This window comes from Varanus komodoensis, unplaced genomic scaffold (genome assembly GCF_004798865.1).
Source record: "Varanus komodoensis strain SLA01 unplaced genomic scaffold, ASM479886v1 scaffold100, whole genome shotgun sequence".
NCBI classification, from domain to species: domain Eukaryota; kingdom Metazoa; phylum Chordata; class Lepidosauria; order Squamata; family Varanidae; genus Varanus; species Varanus komodoensis.
Window position 1 is genome coordinate 637165 of NW_025335270.1, and position 25180 is coordinate 662344.

At 42.6% G+C, this 25180-nt stretch overlaps 2 protein-coding genes across 11 annotated transcripts in view; one reads left to right on the forward strand and one right to left on the reverse strand.

Moving 5' to 3' along the window:
* The window catches only part of SUPT3H (SPT3 homolog, SAGA and STAGA complex component), a 290071-nt gene extending 273891 nt beyond the window's left edge, over window positions 1-16180 (reverse strand). The window contains exon 1 of one of the 6 annotated variants that reach the window (XR_006413655.1): window positions 15907-16174. The gene's annotated coding sequence lies outside the window, so the exon portion shown is untranslated. Of the gene's footprint in view, window positions 1-15906 lie in introns of all 6 variants that reach the window. The other 5 variants (XM_044419221.1, XM_044419222.1, XM_044419223.1 and 2 more) reach the window with 5 other exon arrangements.
* Window positions 1-25180, forward strand: part of RUNX2 (RUNX family transcription factor 2) — a 287798-nt gene that overhangs the window by 56100 nt on the left and 206518 nt on the right. Inside the window, exon 1 of one of the 5 annotated variants that reach the window (XM_044419213.1) lies at window positions 16582-17116. The exons of the other annotated variants lie outside the window; for them this stretch is intronic. The gene's annotated coding sequence lies outside the window, so the exon portion shown is untranslated. Of the gene's footprint in view, window positions 1-16581; window positions 17117-25180 lie in introns of those variants that run through there. 5 annotated transcript variants of the gene reach the window in all.

Here is a 25180-nt window from a genome sequence, read left to right on the forward strand (position 1 = left end):
AAGATTTGTTAGATGGTTTAGATAATTAACTTCTTTACACATCAAAGTCACATCATATGCATGTCCTATTTCCTTTCTTCCGGACATTAAAAAACTTAGCCAACAGCAGAAGCACTCAAATCAATTTTCTCCAATAAATCCAACTAACATGAAACTCTAAACCTACTGTAATATTCAGTGGGTCAATGTACTGCAGTTGTTCTCGCTTTGAATTTAAATGCAGCTGTGTGCCATATTCTACAAAATGAATTCAGATGTTCAGATTGGATTGCAGATTATTTCAACATGCTTTAGTTTATATGTGAACCCCCATAAGAAGATGATAATATTTGATTAACACTATTTAAAACTAATAATTATAAGGTTCTAGATAAATCTATGTGATATTTACTAAATACTTTTCTTCTGAAAAAAGTCCAGCATCCAAAAAATAATAATTTAAAAGGAAAGGAAAAACATCCCATTTAGGAAAAAGGGTTTTATTTATAAAAGTCTATACAAAAGCTATCACACACTCAAAACTTTAACATATGTTGTTTTGCACATTAAACACTGAGTAGTTTCAGCTCCACCCCAAATCAGAAAATATCCATGCAGAAATAAAGCTAGTCTCAATGCTGATGTGCCTGAATTCCATTTCAGTGGTGAGCCTACCCCAACCCTATCTATGTAAATCTTGTTGTAGAGTGGCACCAAAAAATGCATCAAAAATAGTGCTGAACTGACAGGTGAATCCATAGTGGAGATTTCAAGCTACCATTTCACTCCCTTAATATTTTTATTTGTGGTGGCATCTCAGATTGAAAATAAACCCCTGAACAGGTTCTGTGAACCCATCCTGACTTAACAGAATGCCTTTGTTAGAAACTCATTAGGAGGCAAAATGTAAGTATTGCTAATGTTGCTCATTTCCAAGGTTATATTTATTGCAAATAATATAAACAATTGGTCTTTAAGACAGAAAAAAATGGAAGATGTACTATGAATAAATTGCAATTTGTAAGCAAGCAATAATGCCACTGCTCAAGACAGTGGGTGTCACCAACTTATATGAGCGCTCTCTCCAATTAACTAGGAAGTAGTGCCTAGCAAAATATATGATAGTAATAAAACTCATCTAGGTTGTCTCTGCCCATCTTGCTTTTTTAACTAAGTTATTCATGTTCAGCCCTCACCCCTTTCTAGTTAGATCAGTAGAAGTGTGCTACCTCTTACAGTGTCAGTGGAAACGAACAGTGGGGAAAAATAATTTTATGCATTTTATTTAATTCTTCTTGTCCCTTTTATCAAAGAAAGACTTGAGTACTGTGCCTTCCATGTTTTATTAAGGCAGGGTAAAAGCAAGCTTATATTCTCAAGAAATGGGGTTTTAACAATGCTAAGTACAATAATCAAAGACAGTATGCCATGGTCCATGGCTTTAAAAAAAAATCTCATGAATATAGACCAGTTCTTCATATGGGACACCATTCTCTTCTTCCTTCTCAGTGGTGAGTCGCTATACACTAATAGCTCACCAAGCAGCTATTTAAGGTAGGTGTGTCATATGCAATAGCATTTTAAAATTAGATTTATAAGATCTAAATCATTTGAGAATAGGAAATGGACAGTACTTGCATGAAAATGAGTGTGTGGCGTTTTTAAAAAGGTAAATTGACTAAACCAAAATTATCAAACATTCCCCAAATCACATAGATCCTTCAGCTTTTCAAATTTGTCTTTATGGACATTTTATATCTAAGACTAATAAGCAACTATATATGTTTATATGTGTGCTGTCTATCTTTTGTACTTGATGTCAATTTCTAATTTCTAATATAGTAGGAGGTACAGATGCTTATAACTGTGAATGAAGCTTGTCTCAAATTTTCTTGAGTGCATGTTTTCTTTTTGTATCAGTCCTAGCACATGATAAATGATAAACTCCTGCTAATAAGTGAGCTTTGGTTATTGGGTGCTATAAAATTATGATGCATACATACATCATACATACATAGCAACATGCTTAAAACTCTACTGCTTTAGTAGTATAAAATTCTATTTTACCACAAGCAATTAGAAATGAGTGCTAAGAAAATAAATGCTATGGTAGAATCACAATCAATACCAAAACAGGTCTACTTAACTTATTTCACAAACACAGGAGCACAGTATTACATTACAGTATAACAATGGAGCAGTAGCCATTGCCATGGTATACATACATCAAACCATGGTTTCTGATTTTGGTTTTTCTGGGCAGTTAAAAAGCATGGCTATTGTGGTGGTTAGATTGTTTGACTGAGGGGCTGGGAAATCCAGGATCTAGTCCCAACTGAACCATAAAACTCACTGGGTGACTTTGTGCCAGTTTCTCACTCACCTAACCAACCTTACAGGGTTGTAGTTGTGAGGATAAAATGGAGCTAGAGGAGAAAAAGGTGCGATATAAATGCACCTTTTTATAAATAGTAGGTGTATTATTACTACTACTTTGATATAAATGCAAAGTAGTAGTAATACTACTTGGAAATAGAGGGGAAAGTCTCAACAATAGAGAGAAAAGTCTAAGACGAGCTCTTAGAAAGCTGTACATTTTGAAGGTTGAGATACCTGGATGGTGGAAACCCAAACTGCCATGCTACTGTGCATTCAATTTGGCACTGTAGTGGAACAGCTATAATCACATAAAAGTGTTCAATCCAAGTCTGCATTGTAGTTAGCAAGCTGGCAGAATCTTTCCAAAAAGGACATTAGACCATCAGGAAAATATGTTGCTTGCAACATTTCCAAGGAATAATTTGTATGATCACTTCATCCCTTATTGTGAAGGTGAGGCTGGAATACTGAGATGCCTGAGTCTGGGAGTACAGGGCTGCAGACTTATGGAGAACGATAAAGGTTTCAAGCTTGGTGTCTTTAATTGGTTGCCACTGTAGCTATTATATCCTTCTCCATTCTTTGAAAGCCAGTATATTACTAGTCCTTTCCTACTTCTTCACTGTGAACTAAGCATTCTGATTACAAGGACCCACCAGCTAGAGAAAGGGTTCTTGACCTGTAACAACTTGTAAGATGTGCTTCCAGTTTCCTTTGGCTCAACATTCCTCCATAACAGAGCAACTCGTAAAGATGGCGCATATAGGTCAAATGCCAGATTATGATTCTGCATTTCTGGCCAGTTAAAAAACCTGGCTGATCACTGTGGATGTTATAGCAAAGCACAGTTAAACATCTCAAACTACAGTCCGAATTAAGTCAGTGACTGGGCTTACACAATAGTGCAACAAACCCTGATGATCACTTGGGGCTGCAAGAATTGGTTTCAACTGTCATTGGAGTGTTTGGCAACCACAATAAAAACCAATGGCTGGCTTGTTGTAGGGTCCGTTTAACTCGCAAAAGGGTGTCATGAGTCAAGCCCCACAAGAAGCAAGCCACTTGTCAAAAGTTGGCAGATCCCCTTATTACTCTGAATAAGTTACTAGCCAATGAGTGCAGCTGACAGCTGCTCCAAAGGGTCCAAGTGGATCTTGGGAGCTGCCATTAGAGACTTTGCTGAACTTTCATACATGATGCCAACCCAAGCACCAAGAGACTCCAGGCAACAGCATGCAGCAGGGATGGCCACTGCTGAACACAGCCACATGCTGCCACCACAAGCCCTCCTCCAGAGCCAGGGATCATCTCTCCATTCCCCCCAAAATGGCATGAAACAGATAAGGCTTCCCTGCTTGAGAACAAACTTTTCAAGTGGAGGGCAGGTAGACTGCTTCGAGTTCTTGCCTGTTGCTGCTACGACTGTGTACAAATGGCATTAGCATCATCACTTGCTCATTTCCCCAACGGGACACTTTTCAGAGCTTTTAAGGAGGATTCAAATGACAGAATCTGTTCACCAGAGTATTTCACCAGCACCTCTCTCCACTAACTTAACCGCCTTGTTCAGAGTGCCCTGTAGTTCAGTCTTCTTCAGAGACTACTCTGACTAATTTCGTGCAAACAGTACAGCTTCGGTAGCCAATACTAAATGGTTCGCTTTGTTCAGAAGAATACACCAAAGTGAGCCTCCTCATTCCACGAGCAACTGCTGTTAACTGGAGAATGGCCCATTTATATCTGCAGCAAGACTGCTAGTTGTGTGCAAGCAGATATTCTTATCACAAGCTAACAAATTTATCCATGGACAGAGAAAAGCTGGGCATTATAAACAAACTGGGCTGGATCCAGCACAGCACCACCAGAACTCGAATGGGACCCACCAAAGCTCCCAGCATTCCTCATAATGCCTCTCCTGGCTGAAGGTCAGCATGGGACCCCCCCCAGAATAGCATGGGACCTGGCATGACAGGGAAGAGGCTGCAGTAGGAGGGGGAAATTGGTGAAAATCATGACAGGCCATCCACTTGTGTAACCAAAGAGCAGGGAAATGCCATCATTTATAGCCAGTCCTTATGCTTCATGCTATCCGTATGGCTATACATTAAGAAGGTGACCACTTCCAGTGATAGTGGAGGGGAAGACAAAGATTTGTGTCCTTGGCATAGGGGAGACATTTCCTTGCATCTGTCTGACTGAAATGAATGGGAGCTGAGCAAAAGCATTGCTAGTGAGCCCGTGGCCTTCCAGATGTTTCTCAGCAATGGTCAGGGATGGTGGCAGATCAAGTTCAATATCTGGAGGGCCACAGAGTCCCCACATCTGCACTAAAGGGTGTAGGAGTAGAATATCCCAATACTCTTTTACCGATGAGGGAAGTTGTAAAAAGTAATACCTACACTAATCACATCTGAAACAGACCAGAGACAAACATGCAAAGGCTTCTAAGACAGTCACCTACAAAACTTTACTGGCATTGCTCATTATATCCTAGAGCTACAGATTGCAGAGTACTCTATACTGTTAAAACCAGCATGAAATTGCAACAACTCCTTGTCTGCTCAATGTCAAGTACATTGCAAGACGATAAAAGGCACTTCTGACTTTTTATGTAGAATAAAATGATATTAAAAAACATAATTCTAATGTGGGATGAATTGTGGTTTGAATTTACCGGAGCAGCCCCCCTCTGGAGAGAGGGTTGAGGGAGAGACCACAGGAGGAGCAGCTGCGGAAACATGGAGGTATGTCACCCACAGGAGGAGGAGGCCAGCATGGCCTCCTCCTTCTCCTGGCACCAATCTGGAGCTGGGAAACAGGTTCTCTCCACTTGGGGAGGCTGGGGCTGATGAGGCCTCGGGGGACCAGCAGGACCCCCAGCCTGGGACGTCAGGCGGCAAGGGGGCCACTGCGGGAGAGGCAAGGGCCAGGGCATGGCTGCCCACCAGCACCGGGAAGGTACGGCGGCAGGTTATTGTTGTAGGGGACTCCCTGCTGAGGGGCACTGAAGCGGCAGTGTGCCGCCCCAACCTGGAGACAAGGGAGGTTTGCTGCCTGCCGGGCACATGCATCCGGCATGTGAAGGACAGAGTGGAGCGTCTTGTTTGCTCCGGGGGTCACCAGCCGCTCCTGTTGATCCATGTGGGCACAAACGATGTGGCCAGGCAGGGTGTGGTTGGGACCACCAGGGACTTTGAGGCCTTGGGGAAGAAACTCAGGGAGCTGAAGGCCCAAGTGGCCTTCTCGTCAATCTTACCTGTCCGGGGATTTGGGCCAGGAAGGGACAGGAGGGCCTCCGAGGTGAATGACTGGCTTAGGGTGTGGTGCCAGAAGGAACGCTTCGGGTTCCTCGACCACGGCACTCGTTTTCTTGCCAATGGACTTCTGGCAAGGGACGGATTGCACCTCACGAGGATGGGGAAAAGGTCCTTTGGAGATGCTCTAGTGAGCTTCGTCTGGAAGACTTTAAACTGAGCCGCGGGGGTGGGTTCAGGCCCCCCAGTAACGTGTCTGCACTGGACAAGTGTGGGGGGAGGGTCAGGGCTCTGGGAGCAGGGTTTTAGAGATACTGCAGGGACTGACAGGACTCCTACAGAGAGGGGCCAGGTATCAGGGAGGATGGGAGGAAGGAGGAGTCTGGGAACTCCAAGGAAAGGAAGCGGTGGGAAGGAGTTGAGGTGCATGTACACCAATGCTAGGAGCATGGGGTAATAAGCAGGAAGAGCTTGAAGCTCTCCTGGGAATAGGAGGGTATGACCTGGTGGGGATCACAGAAACTTGGTGGGATGAAAGGCAAGACTGGAATGTGAAGATAGAGGGGTATCACCTTTTTAGAAAGGACAGGTAGGGAAAGAGGGGTGGGGGCGTGGCTTTATACATCAGGGAAGGGATAGGATGCAGTGAGATAGAATGCAGCACAGAGGGGGATTTGGTAGAGGCAGTCTGGGTGAAACTTAGGGGTTTTGACAGAGAAAGAGACCTGACAGTGGGGGTATGTTATCGCCCTCCAGGTCAACTTGAGACCCTGGATGATGTCCTGACAGACCAGATTCTAAGGATATCTCAGGGGAGAGACACAGTAATTATGGGAGATTTCAGTCTCCCAGATATCACTTGGGAGACTCACTTGGTGGTGACAGCCAGGTCATGTCGCTTCCTAGAAGCTATAGAGGGAGGGTTTTTCACACAGAGGGTCCGAGAGGCGACGAGGGGGGGAAACATCCTTGACTTGGTCTTGACCAATAGGGAGGAGTTGATAGATGAAGTACAGATTAGGGGAGCTCTGGGTGCAAGTGATCACTCCATCCTTTGCTTTGAGATCAGGGGACTGGGGACGTGCGGCAGGTCGAGCACTAGAAGCTGGGACTTCAAGAGGGCCAACTTTGGCCAACTGAAGGCCAGACTGGGGAAAGTCTCCTGGGATAGGTTACTGGAAGGTAAGCAAGTTGAGGAGGGGTGGATAGCACTCAAAAGGGAGGTTTTGGAGGCGCAAGCCTTGACGACACCTCTAGTCAGTAAGGTGGGGAGGCGGAGGAGAGTGCCGCCATGGATGCGAAAGGAGGTGGTTAGAGGGGTTAGATGAAAGAGGAACCTCCATAGGAAATGGGTACTGGGGGAAATAGACAAAAGGGTATACTGGGAGGAGGAGGCCCGTTGCAGAAGGATTCTTTGCAAGGTTAAGGCTGATTACGAGCTGAGACTTGCCAAGAATATCGAGAGAAACAAAAAGGACTTCTTTCAGCATATAAATAGGAAGAGGAAGGGGAGACAAGTGGTGGGACCACTAAATAAGGAGGAAGGAGATCCAGTGACTGATATGAGGGAACAGGCACAGATGCTGAATGACTATTTTGCCTCTGTGTTCTCCCCAAAGCAGGACGGGGGATATCCGCATAGGAGATTAGATGAGGCTGGGAACTTAGGGGCACAGATTAGAGTCACCCCCCCCTTGAAATCGAGGGGCTTCTCAGGGCATTGGACATTACAAAGGCGCCAGGCCCTGACAGGTTACACCCAAGAGTACTTAGAGAGTTGGCAGGGGTTCTCTCATGCCCGCTGGCCTCCATTTTTGAGACCTCGTGGAGAACAGGTGAAGTTCCAGAGGACTGGAGGGTGGCATCAGTGGTCCCAATTTTCAAAAAGGGTAGTAGAAAGTACATGGGGAATTATAGACCGGTTAGCCTTATGTCCATTGTAGGAAAAACAATGGAAAGGCTCATAATAGAGAGAGATCTAGTGATGCTAGATAGGGAAGGGAGGCTGACAGCCACACAACACGGCTTCCACAAAAACAGATCCTGCCAGAGAAACCTTGTGGAATTCTATGACAAGGTTTCAAGATGGCTAGATGGAGGGGATGCAGTGGATGTGGTATACCTGGATTTCAGCAAGGCCTTTGACAAAGTGCCCCATGATATCCTGGTTGAGAAACTGAGGAGTTTTGGGATATACCAAAGCACTGTCCGGTGGATTAGGGCATGGTTGACTGACTGAAAGCAGAAGGTAACCATTAGCGGGGAATAATCGGGATGGCGGTCAGTAACAAGCGGGATCCCCCAGGGCTCTGTCCTGGGGCTGATCCTGTTTAATCTTTTCAGTAATGACATGGAAGAAGGGGTGAACAGTCTGCTGATCAAATTCGCAGATGACACTAAAACTGGAGCAGTGGTCACAAATGAGGAGCAGGTACTCCAGATCCAAAAGGATCTGGACAGACTATGGAAGTGGGCAGGAGACAACAGGATGGCGTTCAATGTGGATAAGTGCAAGGTCTTGCACTTGGGGCATAGGAATGGGTGTCATAAGTACAGGTTAGGGGACAAGTGGCTGGAGAGCAGCACTTGTGAAAGGGATCTCGGGGTGCTGGTTGACTGCAGGCTAAACATGAGTCAGCAGTGTGATGCGTTGGTCAAGAGGGCGAACGCCACCCTTGCTTGCATAGCCCTAACCCTAACCACTCTACATGACTCTGGTACACCCACAATTGGAGTATTGTGTTCAGTTCTGGGCCCCTCATTACAGAAAGGATATAGCCAGGTTGGAGTCAGTGCAGCGTAGGGCCACAAGGTTGGTGGCCGGTTTGCAGGGGATTGGGTATGAGGCGAGACTGAGGGAACTGGGTCTCTTCAGCCTGGAGAAGAGGAGACTCAGAGGGGATCTGTTGGCAACATACAGGTATGTGAGGGGGTGTCACACGGAGGTGGGTAGAGACTTGTTCTCCCCTGCAGAGGAAGGCAGGACACGCTCCAACGGAGCAAAGCTCAGGGAACCAAGGTTCCATTTGGATGCCAGGAAGCAGTTCCTGAGAGTCAGGACCCCAAGGGTGTGGAATGGGCTTCCACGGGAGGTCGTTGAGGCCCCATCGGTGCGGGTGTTCAAGGATAGGCTGGACATGCACATGGTGGGCATGTCGTGAGCGGAGCCGGCTGGTGCCAGAGGTCGGACTGGATGGCCCGGGAGGCCCCTTCTGACTCGCTCTGTTTCTGTGTTTCTGTGTTACCCCAGTGTGAAGTAATGCAGAAGTTTCTATCCAACTTCATGCAAGCAGACCATTCCCCCTCCACTCACCCCTGTGCTACTGCAAATTGTACCTGTAAGGTCCTCCAATCCTGCAAAGCGGAAGACAAATCCATTTTGTCAACAGCATATCTTCCTTTGACACACAAACACTGCTAGATTTTATCCCTACACAGCTCATAGTGGCTCCCAAATATTTTATGATATGGATTTGGGGCTTTGTCATGATGTGGGGGAATGGGTAGTGGAAGATTAGCAATGAAATGTGTCAACAGCAGTCACATTGTATTGCTCCTGATATTTGTCCAAGTATGGACCTTCTAAACTGTATTGAGTTTAGATGAAACAACACTAAGAATATTAGTCAGCTTATCCTGCACTTTCATAACCATGACATCTATTTATTTAATTTATAGACATGATAAGTCATCTTTAAGGGCAAAATTCTCCCAAGGCAACATACAAAACTTAAGATGATACAACACAATCAAAGCCGAAGAACACCAAATGGTAGCAAATCAAATCCTGGCTCTACTATAAAATAAATCTAGCAAAAGTAATAGATTGAGATGAATAAATTCAACCTTAGGGTCCACTTCAAAGCCTTTCTGACAGGCCTTGATGAGCTTCTGCTGTAACAGATTTCCACAAGCAAGGGTGGAAAGCAGAGCTGTGAAGGCCCGAGCCCTCAAGCCCACCAGCCTGTTTGATTTGACAGCCAGGCAGGTTGATATTGGTGAAGGTGGTCCCTCAAACAATCTGTAGCAAAACCATTCAGGACTTTAAGGGTAGTACCAGCACTTCATACTGGGACTGGAAATCTGATGGCAGCCTATTATCTGATACAATATAGGTGTCACACCCACTAATATATGAGTGGCCACAGGCTGTACTGATGTTTCCAAACCATCTTTAAAGACTGCCCCGTGTAATTCAACCCAGATGTCCCTAGAGCATTGATAACTAAAAAATAAGCAACATCCACATTCTTTGCATAATGTTGGCACTGGTGTACCAGACTAAGCTGGTAAAAAAACATTCACAGCTGCCACCACCTCGGTTTCCCCTATTAGTGCCAAATCAAGAAGCACTCCTGAACTGCCTTTATGGTCCTTCAGGCAGAGAGGAACCCTGTCTAGGACCAGTTGCAAGACTCCATCCCTACCAACCTCCATCTTTTCTGGATTGAGTTTTACTTTGCCGGTCCTCATGTATCTCAAAAACATTTCCACGCACAGGAAACTTGAGTTCCATGCATAAATTCTATAAACAGGAGTAAACAAGGCACCATATTAAATACATCTAAGTGAGCCTAACTTTTTTCTTACACTAGTGTAAGCACACAACACCAGTGAACCTCCCTCCTTGCTTTAGCCCCATATGAGGGTGTGAGGGAATTTAGGGGCTGAAAATGGCTGGGTGGGAAGGTATAAACCTTCTACAGGTACATGATCAGGTCTCTGCAAGAGCAGAAAAAACTGTTTAGGATCACCTAAATACTGTGAATTTAATACAGTGTCTAATTTCTTTCCTTGTAGAAAGAGACTGACTTTTTCAAAATAATTCTATTTTGATACTTGCGTCACAGATTCTCACCAACAATCAAAAAATCCTAGGTGTCAATGTCAATTTAAGTCAACAATTCTATACAGTGAATAAACATTCCTATTTCCTAGGTGTTAGTATTTAGTTGTTTCAACTGCTTGGGAATTTCCCAGTCATTCCCCTAGAGGATAATCCCTGATGAAATTAATCTTCTGAACAGATTCTGTGCTATTCAGCTCCTGTCTAAACATAACCAAACACCCAATCAAATCTTATGGAAAAGCACATGTGCTACATTTGTGACTTGATACAATGAAGCTAGAAGTATTTGTATATACATAGCACACAACGGAATACTGTTCGATGGGCTTGTATACTGAGTGGACTGATTTCGCAAAAGAACAGCAGCTTATAATGGTAAAACAGAAGGAGCACAGAAGGTTGTGATTTATTGGTTCTAATAAAATATTTGTAGACATAACACATTTGTAATCAATCTGATAAACATGGTTGCAATGTACAGTAGTTTGGGTCAACATACCTATGATCATTTGCTACAGTGGGCCTAGCCTATGCTGCCAGGTGCCAATGGTTTTACAAGCAATATCTGTAACATCCACAAAATGTTTAAGTTGCATGTCTCCAAACATATTCCCCACACATTGAATTCTACCTCTTCATGGCATACTGCAGCTGCCGCTGCAACTGAATCTATACTCATTGCTATACTTATGCCATGCACAGTTTATATTTTACCAAAGCAGCAACAGCTCATATGATTGGTCCAGTTTTGCAAATGTAGTAAAAGCTTGTAATATTGTAATCACTGCATTAGCTCTTGATTATCTAGGCAACTTTGTAATACATTTTAGCATATAATTAATAAAAATATCAATTTTAAAATTTTCAGTATATACTTATAACTAACATTTCTCTGGGCAATTTGCATGTAAAAAACTAAAACTGTCATATGAAAGCACAACATGCAAATAAAAACAGAATAAAGCCACAACAGAATAAAAGCGCCAATAATAAAGCAGTACAGATTTTCAGATATGTACATAAAATCACAGATTCAGATTCAATAGAGTTGGAAGGGGCCATGAAGGCCAGCGGATCCAACCCCCCGCCATTGGGTTTGTTTCCTCAAAACATGGTTTTGAAAGGACTGTTCAAATACTTTCCATGTATGTGCCTAGCAAAATGTTAGTTACTTTCTAATATGCACCAAATCATGCTAAGCAAGATTAACACAGTTTGATGCAGTATGTGGTGTGTGTGGAGGGACGGAGTGGGCCAGATGTCCCAAAACTGGATGGAGGCCCCAGCTGGAAGGGAAGGAGACGTGCGCTTTCATCAGTCCCTTTGCACATACCCAGTTCTGTATCAAACCCAATATACTGGCCCATGTTTCATGGGAACAGGAGAGATGTTTTAAAATAACAGTACTTACATTTTTGAAGTGAATGTAATTATCTCAGAATTTATTTTACTATCTATAATTTATCTAATTTAGCTAATCCTATTATCATCTAATTGCCTATTAGAATTATAATGATTTTGTTTATTTCATAATGCTTCTGCTTTAAAAATGCTTATCATTATTAGATAGTATCTGACCAATTTTTTTTGACTTATCAAATGTTCAACCCTAGTATTGTGCTGTGCACTCTGAAAAAATCAGAGAAACCCAATGTGTTGTGAAGCACTGACAGTCTGTAAAGCACGTTGCTCCAGAATCAATCATTTAAGCTTCTTTACCATGAACAAATTCCTGACTAAGCAATCAGTCTCACATCAGCAGAACAAGGGTACAAGTGGAAGCATAGGTCTAACCTATTTCCTTCTCAGTTGTACATTATTTTACATTTCTCGGTAACAACCAGCATTCCACCCAATTAATTTCTGGGGGATTATCACACTTCTTGGGTTTGGCCTTTTCCCTTAATATGCTCCTTAGGGGGCACATAATCACTGGGAATGCAGCAGCTAGCAAGTCTTACTGCTTTAGGAGATCATGCAGAAATGCCATTGGCTCCAAATTCTTCAAAAGATTATGATGCAAATATAATTGCTAGAACATGTGTACATTTACTAAATTACACATTGCTGCAGGTTGACATGTAACTAATTGACTAATCGTATTTCATAAACTTCCTCTGTGCTTAGTTGGCCCACAAAAGTCATTATTCAAACTCTGACGATTTTAAACCAAGTTCAGCAAATTTTTAAAAACCTTTAGGCAACAACAAAAAGATGATTTTACTGCTTTCAGTGAAAGGCCTGCTCAAAAACTCAGTGGAGCAAGTGCAGTACATGGATCAGACTCATGGCGGGTGGGATAGGCAATAAACTCCATGGAGGGGGTGAAAAGGAGGCAGAAACACTTTATAAAAATGTCTTATATTATGACCTTTTACATTGCAATGTTAAAAGTAAGACAGTGCTCAAAACAGGGAGCAAGAGAACTGTGCAGTTTTGTGAGGGGATTTCAAACAAGGTATTCCATAAAACACCTCATCAACTACAACCATTGCCCATTTCCATTAAATTCAAGTTGTAAACCACCGATTAGTTCAGTCCTGCATACATTCTGAAATCAAATGCCCTTAACAATACACCCTTAATATTTCAACATTTTGCTTTAACACATTCTCAAATGTTTCCTTCTGGAATGCATAATGTTTTACACACATGTGGCACATTTTTGTGCATGGATCATGTTTAGCTAATGTGTAGTTCCAAAAATATACAAACCACTGGGACAAGTCCAAGAAATGGAGGGGGAGGAGTCACTGAAACCTTCTCAGACTTTCCTGTTCTGCATACAAAGGAGATAATTTGCTGTGCTTTCAATGGACTGAGCCCTTCAGTTACCTCTGAGGGACCACAAACATTTGTGATACTATTCTAATATACTATGCCCTCTACCATAAGAACAATGCTGTGTGAATATGTAACACCTTTAGCACACCAATTGCTTCACAATACTTCCCATTCCTTTTCACACTCCAAATGCTTCTATTTTATATAAAAGGCTGAAAGAACTGGCCAAAGACCTTCCTCAGAGTTGAATGCCATACTGGGATATGAAACCTGTGCTTCTGTGACATGTTGTCTTCTTTAGAGTGCATCCTCCACCTTCCAAAACCATTAATTATCTCAGAATCAGAAAGCAAACCACCATCACTCTCCCTAGTTCTCTAATTCAGCCTGCTCACATGTTGGAATATTTTGCCATTTAAAGTGATACTACTAACATGAGAAAAAAACTAGCTTTTTAAATATATATTGTAGCCAATAAAGATTCTGCATCTTTAGTACAGTCACTGAGCATGCAAATCATGTTTTTCCAACTGTGGATGAACACACCCTAACTTTTGATTCACTGGACTATACCAACTCACATCAAAGATACATTTGCTTATCATAATTAGAAACATAACCGCCATCACTCCTCATGTATTCTCCTATTTCAGCTTTTCACAATGCCAGAAGTCAGCATTTAGCTATTTGGGAAATAAATCCTGACCTGGTTCACAGGACATGGCAGCCTGTTGTGAGGAGTCTGTCAAGTACAATTTCTTATAATAACATTGTGTTTCAATATGTTGCATTTATTTGCCCATTGTCCTGTACCGTGTAATCCCAGGCCAGCTGTTGAACATAAATACATATATAGTTCTTCACTGTTGTTAGCTGTTCATACTGGGACAGTTCTCAAAACATGACAGGCCATCACAGGTTTATTAACTCTTGAGGAGTTACAGCACATGCCAGCTGTCATTATACATAAACAACCCCTAACTGGGGTAGTCATGTTGTGAGAACCTGGCCCTACAAACAGACCATGGATTATGCAATGATTGTTTAGGCTTGTTGGGCAGGTTTGCACAGCATAGCAATCTCCAGTTCACCAAGGCAGCTGGCATGTGCCAAAGCTCCTTGAGAGTTAATTAGCTCATGATAGGCTATTGCGAGAACTACCCTAGTGTTAGCCACTGTGAAGTGCATATACAGAGTCCACCAAAAAAATGCATACACACATATACAGAAAAACTTGTATAAATATTTTAATACTAAATTTATTGAGACATCATGAGATTAATACAAGTTACCTTTGGTCTCGACAGTTACAAGAGGTGCTCAAAGTGGTGGCCATTAGCCAAAGTGTCCATTGAGATTCCTACATGTGTATACTTTTTTTTTTTTTTTTTGGCGAACTCTGTATTTCTCCTTGTTTGACAAAGGTCCTGGGACTGCACAGTTCAGGAAAACTGACATAGAACTGCAACATACCAAGAATACTATTACAAAACCCACATTTGAAGGACCTCATGGTATCTATAGAATTCAGAGGTCACTTTCCTGTTGGTTTCTTTCCTATTTAAATTTCTGCTTAAAACAATCAGGGGAGTACACACTGGGCAGAGCCATCATGACCCATAAAATCTAGACCCGTATCACAAGTGAGATTATGCACTGGAGTGCTGGCAATTGTGCATGGTGGCAATATTGTGGGCATTCCTGGATTGCTCTTAAGTGTTAACAACCAAAGAGCCATAGGCACCTATTTCATCTTTTTCTGGTAAGAAAAATAGATGGACAAACTACAAATTGAAGACATCATTATTCAAATCCATGAAAAAGTTTCGTGAATTAGACAGTGATACAATAAATTTGGCAGCTCCCTGAGACTTGTAGGAGAGGTTATGGGATAAGGAACATGTATCTCTTCTTCCTTAACTGTTTTCTTAGTTTTTATCCCTTGCTAAGACATGGATAATATCAATTTTGCAGACATTAGTGGATGCAATGGGTAAGAATGAATGGAATCCTAGTTGCGTACAGGTGGCAAGTACAATATCGATACCCAAAGAAAGCATCACCTAAGGATTTGGAATTATGGTCCTTACTCTGTCATTAAACTCCCTAAGTGACCATAGGTAAGTCAACCAAACCCATCTCAGACTGAAAGACTGGAAGTGGCCTTATAGCAGGTCAGAAGATCAGACCCCCAAGCTAAGTATCTTCTCAGCTGGCTGGCAGGGACTCTAAGGTTGCAAACAGGGGTCTCTGTCAGCCTTATCCAGAGGTACCAGGGCCTGAACCGGGGACCTTCTGCCAGCGAACTATGCCTTTTCCTACGCTGTGAGGATAAATTTGCAAAAGCGTTTCGTACTTGAAATGTGCTACAGAAATTGTTGCCAACAGTAAATGAGTCTTGAGCAACAATCGGCCGGGAGTAGGGGCAGCAGAAACCTTTCATACAAGCACGCTCCATCCACCTTTTGGTCCAGTCATATTTCTTCCGTTTGACTTTGGCGCTCACGGCCAGTAGAAGAAAAATCAATGCAAAATGAAATATCGAAAGATAAGCAGGCTACCTAAGCAATTGGGGGCGGGGGGGTTGTTCGTTTGTTTTCTGAGGCTAGGAAGTCGATTTGCTGGGTCAATATAAGAGTGATCTCTACCCTCCCTACTGACCTCTCCTTGCTCAGTTAGTTAAGAGATTCGCGGCATGAAAATATATTATGTCTCTTGCCGCTGCCGCTGCCTCTGCCGCCGCCGCGCCGCCGCCGCCGCCGCCGCCACCAGTGACTCACTCAGGGGCCAAACACACTGGGCGGTGAGATGTACGCAGGAGGAAGAAGCCTGCTGCCTGGCTGGCCTGCTCGGCTATCAAGTTAGCTCCACTGTGCGGCAATCCAGAGACGGATGCGGGGCGGAGGGACGGGGATTACCACTTCCTCTCCTCGCTACCAGCGGCCGATTGAAAGAAGCGCGTGACGCCACAGCAGCGGCGAAGACGCGGGGAGCGCAGGGCGGGGTGGCGCGCGCCCGCTCTGCAGCAGGAGGAGCGTGGCGGGCGCGCTCGACGGCCATCTTCGGTGTGGCACGGCCGGGGCGGCGAGTGGGTGTGATCTCCGTCAGGGCGAGTTCCACGGTGCGACTGCTTTTGGCCCCGCTTACCTGCGGCCCCGAGAGGGCGCGGAGCCCCTTGGCGCAGCAACGCACTCACGCTTTCCCCCACCGCCCGAGCGGCCTTGTCCGGGAGCGCGGAACAAGGTGAAACACTGCGGCTGAGGAAGCCGCTCTCGTGCAGGCGGGGCGCAGCAGGGAGAACAAGGCTGGCCACTTGGGCCGACAGGGAAAGGCAGGAAGGCGGTCGGATTCGCCAAATGCCTCGGTATGTCGGCCGCTGACTTCCTTGGCACCCGGTGCCATGTTTGCGCAGCGCAGCTACAACAGAACAGCATGCATTCCCCCCGCTTTGTTGTCCTAACAGCCAGCAGCCACGTTAGACCGAGAAAGAGCAGCCGAGGCATCCAGGGAGCTTAGGCAATGCGGAATTTGAACCCAGGCTTGCCAAGTCGAAGTTTAAGACTCCACAACAAGGGCTTTTAAAACCTCTAATTCCAATACACACAGAGACTGTTTTGTGCATATCGGGCCTGCGTACACTTCTCTTATGACATGAAAGTCAACTGTCAAGTAAAAATTGCCAGTCGGAGAAGGCAAAGAAACCAACGCAGCACAAAATAGCGCTGGTGAGGCTATCATGTGGGTCATCGTATTTGAGACAGCACAGTTGCCTGCCTGCTCTTTCACGGCTCAGCCCTAATACATGGTATATGAGAGCGCACTGATGAAAGGGGCTAGTACTATGGAACCTCCTGCCGCCTGGGATTACACGGTACAAGACCTCCTTTGAAGGGCAAGGGGTCTTATCTCACTGGGGTCAAGATTGAAAGGATTGGCTTAGTTTTAATCTTGCTTATTTTCATGTGATTGAAGGTAATACTTGGCTGGGCTCTCAGTCCTTACTCTTAGGGCATTATTTCCTTCATCTTAGCCAGCGTTTCTCAGAAGATAATTTTGTGATTATTTTCTTTTTTTGGCATCTCCCAAACAACTGGAAAATTCTGCCTTCCAAGGGGGTTTTCTTGCAAACCACCCTGCATGGAGATGGGAGGGGCATACTTCCTATTCCGAAAACAACAATTCCCCATTCCATATGCCCTCACATAGAACTCTGCTGCGGCCCTGACAGGAACCACACACCCTTGACTTGTTCCACAATTTGTTGAGTCACCATGGGAAGCTGAAATAGATCTGACATCACTACCATTTGATGAACACAAGATACTCAAAACAGTGACTGTGTATTGTGGCACAAAAGTAAATAAAAACAACCTGGCACTTGTTGACTGCAGAAGTATCCACCCACCCATTTTGTTCTGATATGCCTAAGTAAGCTCTGATGCAAACTGTGGCTTCAAGGGTACTGTAAGTAATTGAACAGAGTTCCCTTGTGTGCTGTTCTAATGTCACATGATGTCCGGTTAAACAAACCCATTTCGGGGGGGGGGGGGGAGAATGTATATAAAACAGCATCATGAAGACCAAGGAACTAACAAAACAACTCCAGGATAAAGTTTTGCAGAAGCACTATTAAAGGTTCAGTTATAAAGCAGTTTTCCAAACTATGAACATTTCCCAGAGAACTATTAAGTGCATTATTACAAAATGAATATGGCTCAATTGTAACTGTGCCTAGAGGAGCCCTTCCACCAAAATTCAGTGGAGGAGGGCATTAGTCAACGAATCAATGATAGTGGTAAGAACTGAAGAGATCTTTAGCTGAGATGCTGATAGCTGTCCCATGGACAGTTTCTTCCAAGACACTCCACAAAGCTGGGCTTTGGAACTCCACAAAGCTGGAACCCCTTTCCATATTTGCTGTGCTTCCCATGTCATTTTGCAAACTCCAAATGAGCTTTGATATGGGTTTCCTTCTTGCCACTCCCTGTTTGTGCTTAGTCATGACAGGATGGAGAGTACTCACCCTGTTCTTGATGGACTTTCAGTCCAGCTGAAGGAGCAAGTTCATAGGCTGTGGGTTCTCATTTGTCACTACAGCTCAGGTGGCCTCATTAGTACAGAGTGCCTTCAACCAATTTCAGTTGGTGGCCTCCTGTACCCCTATCTGAATAAGAATAACCCAGTTGCCATCAACTATGCACTGATATGTGAGCTTAAGTGGACTCCGGGAGATGGTGGAGGACAGGAAGGCCTGGAGGAATGTTGTCCATGGGGTTGCGATTAGTTGGACACAAGTTCCTGACTAACAACAACAACAAATGTGCTGATAACCTCCAAGTTAGATTACTGCCACGTGCTCTCCATGGGCCACCTTTGAAGTCAGTTCAAAATTCCAGCTTTTTCAAAAAGCAATAGTCAGGTTGATAACAGTGATCATATGATCCAGACATAAAACACCAGATCTGGCCCACTTGGTCTGGCTGTCTGTATGCTTCAGATCCCAATGCAAGCTTTAGATGGTGCAGGACAGCAATGCCTGATGCTGTAGTCTCCCAGCACAAATCTACCTGTATAATACATATCTGTACATCAGGTTCTCCAGGTTCCACATCTGAGGGTGCCCCTAAATTATAGAATAATCTCCTTGATGAGGCCTTCTTCCCACCAGCATTGTTACCTCTTCTGACCCAGGTTTTAAACATGTGACAGTATGATATGTTAATTCATTGGATCCTGGGATTTTTTTATTCTTAAAATTAACGTGTGTGTGTGTGTGTGTGTGTGTGTGTGTGTGTGTTGTCGTCTATATGCTTGTCTAAAAAGGTGTACATTTGTATTTTTTAACATTTCAAATGAAACACTAGCATCAAGAATTGCTTCCAGAAACTGTCTGGAAAACAATGCAGCTGTTTTGCTTTGTTTTTTAAGCTGCTTGTGTTTCCTGCTCCAGTCAATTCTGTAGCTATATTCTGAAAGAGCTGTAATGGCTGTCCACCGAAGGAGAAATGCTTGGTGCTGAAACAGGACTAGTGATCTGTAGCAAAGAAGGATCCTCACCAAGGCTAGAATCCACAGGGTTTTCTGGAGGAGCCCATTATAATACCACAGATGTACCACAGATGCTGACTAGTTTCAGACCAGGTTCAATGCCAAATAATTCATCAGACCATGAAGGGTTCTTAAATAATTATTCAAACTATTTGAATGGTCAGCAAATATCTGTAATAGCAAATGCTGAAGTATTCTGTGTTTGAGAACGAAGAACCACCATTTCTGCACACACTTTTGAGGATCCGAACAGCTTATGACAATAATGGAGGAAACAGAACACTAAGAGAGGGAGTGTTCTTTTCCAGGAGATAGTTTCAACTGGATGAGAGTTCAGCAAAGGTAGAGGTGTACTATCCGCATGTCTGATTTCCTGCAAGGCTCTCTCAGTTTAGAGAGCCATACAAACAACCTCAAATGATGCTTTAATAAACAAATCTAGACTGAATCTAAAAACAGAGGTGCAGCACTGAGTTAGTAGCTCCACCTCCAGTGAGCAAAGCATCTTCCATTAAAGTGGCCTAGTAGCCAGTTAGCTGGTTTGCCTTATCACCACAGCCCAACACGGGTTACATAAACCACAGTGGGTTGTAACATGTGGTGAGTGGCCATTTTCAATATTCCGTGTGCAGTTAAGGGGTTGCCATAGTTTGTTGTGTTGTACACACCCTGGAGGCATAGGTGGCTTGAGTGTTAACAATGGATTATTGGTTATCTAAGGGTTGTTTAAGGGTTCCAACAACATGACAAGCTGCAGCCAGGACTTGAACAGTTGGCAAGAGTAGCCCATCTTCAGGGCCAATGGGGATGCCTGGGGCTTGTTCTTAGGGCAAGTCCCTTCCATCATTGATGCTTCACTCCCAGAAGATGAGTAGTTGACCCCAGGAACATGAAAAGCAGTGAAATAGGCAAATTAAATTATTAGAAAACAGGTAGAGAAAGAGAAAGTATCATAAAACTATTATATTCATAGGAGGCTGCTTTAGATTACCAAAGGCCTAAAGAAGGCCACATCCTAAATAAATGCAACAAAGTTATTAACCTACTGATTTAGATCAAAAGTAAACATTCAGAGGTCAATGAAGAAATGTTAACTTGGATGCAATCCATTTTGGAGCAATATTTTACTGTGGAATCTTTTTATCTAGCTACGCATGCTTGCCTAGTCAGTGTGATTTTGTGGCTGTTTTCTGTTAGCCAAGGCATTAATGTCCAAGTCAAGGTTTGTGACAGACACCCTTAAAATGTCATGTAAATGTTCATTTATAAGTCCTGACTTACACATGGATTTACAATTTTCATCTTGGAAAAAGTTTGTTCACAGATGTATATGGTGCCAGAGATGGTGAACATGCCTGCAGCAAATTTCTTTAGGTTGATAAACATAACAGATAGACCATAATAGAAATCTAACAGACTATTTTCTTTGTAAATGTCTCTGAGATGATCACTGGTTTGCAAATCAATTTGTTCCATCTGAAAAAAGTTACTTGCATCTTCTGGTGCTACTTCAAATGGATTCTGAAACATTCTTATTTCCTTCCCATGCTTATGGCAGTGAATTTGTTCTAGAATTCTACCTGCAATTGGTTCAGTACTTTGATGTGTCTCACAACAATGAATTGTATGTTCCCATCCTTCTAAAATTTTTATTCATTGCAGCATGAGAAATTTGACATTTACTTTCACTAACTTGCTTCACAAAAATGTTTAGTTTTGCTTCAAAAGTTTTCAGTTCAGAATACAAGCTTTCCTTTTCCCTGCAACCATTGATTCAATGTGTTCAGATGCTCTGTGATATCAGTTAAGAAACCCAACTCAAAAATCCATCCAGAGTCAGAAACTACTTCTTGGCCTTTTCCTTTCTCCTTGAGAAAGACATCAGCTTCATGAGGAAGATTGGAAAAACATTTAAGGACTTTGCCTCTGCCAAGCCACCTGGCTTGTGCATGGTACAATGCATCTCCATATTCTGCATCTATCGCTGAGAGAAAAATTTTAAACTGATGATGAGTAAAGCCATGATGCCTGATGTAATTAATGCTGGATACAACAATACGCATCATACTTTCTGACAGAAACTTCTTACTACACAAAGCTTACTGATAGATGATGCAGGGAAATTGCATGGGAAGTATACTGTTCAATATCTCTTCACTGATTCGTACAACTGCACCAGTTTTACTGCCCACCATATTTCTTGCACCATCAGTTGTGGTGATTTTTCTTCTGATTCACACACCTTCAGGAATATGTTTTCTGTTGCTGTAGTGCCTTTCAAACTCTGCAGTGCACACAATTCTTCTGTAATTCTGAAGTTGGAATGTAGCCTTCTGATAAATAGTAGTAGTTGAGCAGTGCCTATAATGTCATTGCTCTCATCTAATGTCAAAGGGGAAAAAAACAATTATTTTTTTGCCTTGGCATTCCGTGACATTTGCAGCTTTCTCCTAGTTTTTCAACACGCCTGGTGATTGTAGATGCAGATAAACTGACACAACTAACAGTACCTTATCAGAGCACATTCCTCCAATACTTTAACCATGCACTTCTTAGCAAATCCACCATCAGTAAATGGCCTGCCACTCTCAGCAGTACATTTTGCAATATGATAACTGGCCCTCAAAGTCAACAGGTTCTCTTCAACATGCTTTCTAAAACGATTTTGCAGTAAAAACATTGATTTTTAAAGATAATTTATCTTGTTCACTCACACCTCTCCTTGACATATTGAGTACCACTTGTGACAGGATTCAAAGTGCCTTTTAACATTATACTCCTTTATTGCTGAGACAGTTTCAAGACATATCAGGGAAACTGCTTTATCCTTGTTTGTTTAAAACACAGAAGTTCTCAGCAGCCAATTTGTCATTAAAGACATGGTGCTCATCTGCAATTTTTTGTTTCTTTGAAACAGCACTTTTTTTTGCAGACATCTTACAGAATTTTTAGCAGAGCAGCAGTTGCAGAGTTTCAATATTATCCTTGAATAACTATTAATATGAGAAGTATAGCTTTATGGGTCTAACTCTTCCCTTCCCATCAACTCCACCCCACTCTAGCTGCAAAGAATGAATGTCCAGATCTAAAAGGGAGTGTACAGTCAAGCATTCAACAGTTTGCTAACACCAAACAGGTATTCCTAAATACAACAGTGCTGAGGGGTAGCCAGTTTAAAACCAACTACAAGGAAACAGAGCATATACAGAGTGTTTTATGGAGTTAGTACATTGCATGGAGGGGAATGAGATTTTGAATGAATGATATACAAGAACAATATACGAGTAGAATCACACTCAGGACAATACAGAAACATCAAGAAATCATCAGGAAAACATCAGGAAAAAATTATAATGCATCAGGTGCTTGAGGAACAAATAAAAATTAAAAACAATCAAGAGTTACAGAATTTAACAGTATCAATGTTTGCTTTGAGGTAGGGAATTCCATAAAGACAGAGTAAACCCATTTGGTTTTCTGATAGCAAGCAGAGAAGTAGCTGGTGACTATTTAGGAAACTCCTGCAAGATCCTGTTGCTAACAAAGGGCATACTCCGCACACCAAGTGATACACTTGGGGTTTCAAATTGGTTACATTGTAATTTCCCCCTGCCTGCTGGGCTGTGCATTTGATTAGCCTGCTAGTGACTCATTCCCATATCCTGAGACACCATCTTTGTGGAAAAACTTGGACATTTGGGGAGTGTGGAAAGGAAGGCAAAAATTTATTTAATTCAAAATATAAAATCATAATTTTTATTAGGACAACTCCAACACCTATCAAAACAATGTAACAAATCTGGAAAGAGTCAAGGAAGGGTACAGGTACAAAATAAGAGGCTGGAGCAACTTTCCTATGGTAAAGCCTAAGTATAGGAGGCTTGAGGGAAGAACACGTGGCCATTTTATAAACTTATCATGATGTGTGGGGAGTGAATAGGGAGTGTGTTTTTCTTCTCATAATACTAAAACACAGGAGAACACCCAATGTAATTGGCAGTTGATGCAAGGCATACATAAGGAAGTACCCAATGCATACTTAAACATATATAACCCTTAGCCAAAATGTTGGACACTAGCTAAGGAGGATTTTAAAGGGCTTAGGAAAATTCATAGGGGATTAATATTAGCCATGATAGTGAAATAAAGCCTTCAGTATACAGAGGAAGTATGTCTTGGCAGTAGCAAAGCTGGGAACCATCAACGGGGGGGGGGGGGGGTAGCTGTTCCTTCCACTGCAACCTGTGAGCATTCAGAATCCAAAAACATCTTGTGGACAGGATGCAGCGATCTTACAGCCCAGCCCCATGTATGTTTATTGTATTTTTTTCAATGTTGTGAGCTGCCCCGAGGCTTCGGCAAGGGGCGGCATAAAAATGTTTTAATTAATAAATAAATAAATAAATAAAATATTAAAAAGCAAGTCCCAGTGTGTCTGAAGGGGCTTGTTTCCGGATAGCTGTGCACAGGACTTCAACCTGGTCAGATCCAGTAAGGCAATTCTTGTTTTCCTATAACTTGAGTGCTTCTACAGTCAAATTTTGCAGTGTCTGCTTTCTGACCAAGCCTCCTTGGGGCTTTCTAAACTTTATATGATTTTTTTCTTCTTTTAATAATGTCAGGTTTTAGTTAGCCCATCATAAAGCACCAAAGCAGGCCACAAAAATTCTCCTCTCTCTGTAGGTCATCTTCAAGATACTTTGGTCATTATGAGGCGTCTCAGAATTTCCAGGCTCTGGAGCAGGCTCAAGCCATAATGTGTACTGAATTTCACATTAGAATAGAGCTGATTTTCTCTGTCATTTGTTGTTACTTTTATTGCTCTGCTGAACATAAAAAGTGAAAAAGCATATTTTATGTTTCTGCTGCCATAGCATATAATTTACACCGATCATACCAGAAGTTCAGTACTGCTGGAATGGCACTTAAACACAGAAACTACATGGTAATGGCATTTCTGTCTGAGCAGAAGGCTACAGCTTTACAGAGTTTCCAAAGCATTTGGGGAAAATAGAATAGGAGCCTGGGTAAATTAATTATGCCGCAAAAATGTCTCTGTCTTGTCAACAGGATCATTAAAGGAAAGCAAATTATACTTACTCAAGATACTTGTGGTCCGTTGACATAATAGCAAAGTACTGATAGCAAGGGAGCAGGCACACCTTGAATGGGGGAGCAACTATTATTATAGTAATTGAAAAGCATTACTGAACAATATAGGCAATGCTCCGTGATCTAAAGAGGCAAGGCATCTTTAAAAACCACAAATAATACAGAGCAATGGGACAATTATTTCTTTCCTCTTGCCAGCAAGCCTGAAACAAAATGCCAACACAGACAATCCCTGATAAGTACTCGTATGCTCTCTTTTTACACAAATATCACTACTTGAAAATGAGATATAATGTTCCTGTTAATGTCATATTTGCCATAACGTAATGCTCTTTTATAGTAATATTTGTCTTCTCCTTGGTATGTAACTTAGCAGTTATAGACAATTTGGGAGGGACTCATAGAAATCAGAATGGCTTTCTGTTCTGATTTCAGTTTTCTTACTGCCTAAATTATATTGCACTTGCACATGTTAAATTGCACAGTTTATCAATTTCAAGTGAGTGAGTTTATTTCGTAGTGTGGACTTTCTCTTCTGCAATAATTTAGCTTTTAAAGACAGTTCTGTCTGACAGAATTGACCTTGACTTTTGGCCTAATATGTAGCTCCATGTGATACTAAACTTAACATTCTTTATATGGGTGTATGCATTGGGGGGTGAGCTAAATTGGGATTTCACTTCTCATGGAGAGAAGCTTAACTTTCCCTCCCCAGTCACGATCTTGATGAAAGTTCACTAGTATCAACAAAAGCATTTTCATCTCCTGGAAAGGG